This window comes from Arachis ipaensis, chromosome B04, assembly GCF_000816755.2.
Source record: "Arachis ipaensis cultivar K30076 chromosome B04, Araip1.1, whole genome shotgun sequence".
Lineage (NCBI taxonomy): Eukaryota > Viridiplantae > Streptophyta > Magnoliopsida > Fabales > Fabaceae > Arachis > Arachis ipaensis.
The window spans coordinates 103,725,918-103,727,845 of NC_029788.2; the positions used below are offsets into that span (position 1 = coordinate 103,725,918).

The 1,928-nt window shown below is 33.8% G+C and overlaps 1 long non-coding RNA gene across 1 annotated transcript; it reads left to right on the forward strand.

Annotated features, from left to right (window-relative positions):
- Positions 12 to 1,441, forward strand: LOC110270731. Its single transcript, XR_002360370.1, has 3 exons — positions 12 to 956; positions 1,196 to 1,282; positions 1,376 to 1,441. It is a non-coding gene; the product is annotated as an uncharacterized LOC110270731 (long non-coding RNA).

Consider the following 1,928-nt stretch of genomic DNA (forward strand, 5'->3'; position numbering starts at 1 on the left):
CAGTTTCATTCTTCATTAATTTTTTTCTTCATTTTTAGGATTACAAAGATTTGTTGTGTGTGTTCTGCAGACTGTGATTATGTGTCTGCCTTTATGTTGTAGTGATGTTCATTTCTTCTTGTTCTGAATGTTTTTGGCCCATTGATTATGATAAGAATGAATAGTTCACTGTCCTTATTCTTCGATGATTTGTTATAATTGTATTGGCATTTCGCAGAACTTAATCCTTGCTGTGACCTTTGTTTGAATGTTTACATTTGCCTGTGTCATAAACATAAGTGTTAGAAAATTTTCAAGGGCAGGTCAATTGTTAAGATGAATTATTGTTGTTGCCTAGACCTTGAAGCTCCATGAAGTCATGAACTCTCTTCATTAGTAAACCCCCTTGTCTTCATTTGGAAACAAATCAAACTGAGTTGGTAAACAATACAATATTTATATCCTCATTTAAGTCTTTTCTCTTTGCTACAAATAAGCTCCTACTGCTAGAAACACGCCTTGCTATGTTAGAGTCCTGATTCCCTAACACTAAACATGTAAACTGTTGTTTTCAGTTCTTAATGCCATGTTAGTAATGTCATTTGAAATTGCTAAAGTTTCTTTTCGGCTTTTATCCTAAAAAAGAAAGAACTTTTTTCTATCTCCTTCATTAAGAAGTCATGTACTCTGATATGTATGTCTCTTCATGTCACTGCATTTGTACTTGATAATGACTTTGTATAATTTACGGGGGCCAGTCGCTTGTAACGGGTTCATCTAAAACTAAAACAGTGGATTACTAGAAATGAGTATGTGAATTTGATTGCTATGCTTATGATTCCTCTATGTTAAAAATGTTCTACCAGCCCAGATGGCAAGTTTCTGGTATTTTTATCGGCAAGAAGTTCAGTTGACTTTGGAGCCCACTCTACTACAAATTAACTTCATAGACTTGATTGGCGTACTGACATGAAGCAGTACAAATTTGAAAAATTTTATGATGTGGTAAGATTCCTGTTATGCTTATTTAACATGCAAGGATTGTTGTTGAGCTTTATGATTTTTGCTTGTATTAAGAATGAGCATTAGCTTTTTGGCTGTCATTTGGGAAATAAAAACTTATCTATTTATTTTGGTTATTAATTTCAAAGATTCCAGTTGTGATGTCTCCTGATGATGGCTACTTCCCTGGGCTTTACTATTTTAGTATGCTTAGAAATCCATGGCTTTCCGATGGCTACACCATGATTATACAATCTATCTGGCACAGCAATCAAGTCTTAATTTCTGTCAATGTATTGAGGTAATCAAAACAGTATGAATTTACTTTGTATAGTTTATGCTATCCTTTAAGTGAATGAATATGATTAACACCGTACATTTTCATCAAATATAGTGGAGAGATATAACGCATCACCCTTGCCGACTCAAATTTCTCCTAGAGTCTCCTTAGCTTGGATGGAAAAAATATTCTTGCTGGAAACATTAAGCGCAATCTTGTTTTGGACCTGCCCTTCAGGAATGAAGTGATATGTTACACCTTTTTCTAACTTGTTCAACTATATGCAATTTCTAGCAGTCCTGTAGATATTCCACAGCTTAAGTATGGAACCGTTGTTGAGAAGGAGAAAGAAACTGGTAATAGTGAATGGAGTTGGTTAGATGTATCAAATCCCATATTCAAGTGCTCAGATAAGGTTTTGGTTAATTTTCCTTTTGTGATAATTTTTATGGATAAATTTTTTTGTGAAAGAAATACCCTATATGCTAAAAGAGTATCGCTGGGATCTCATAACAAAGCTTGTGATGTTGCGTGCAAAAAATCAGCTTTCCTTTTTAAATTCATGCCTCAAAATGAGACTTTTGGTTTTCCTTCAGAAATTTAAGGGTGCTTTATTTTATCTTTTTTTTTTTGTTTATCTGCTACTTATTTCAGACTCTTGTCCAAA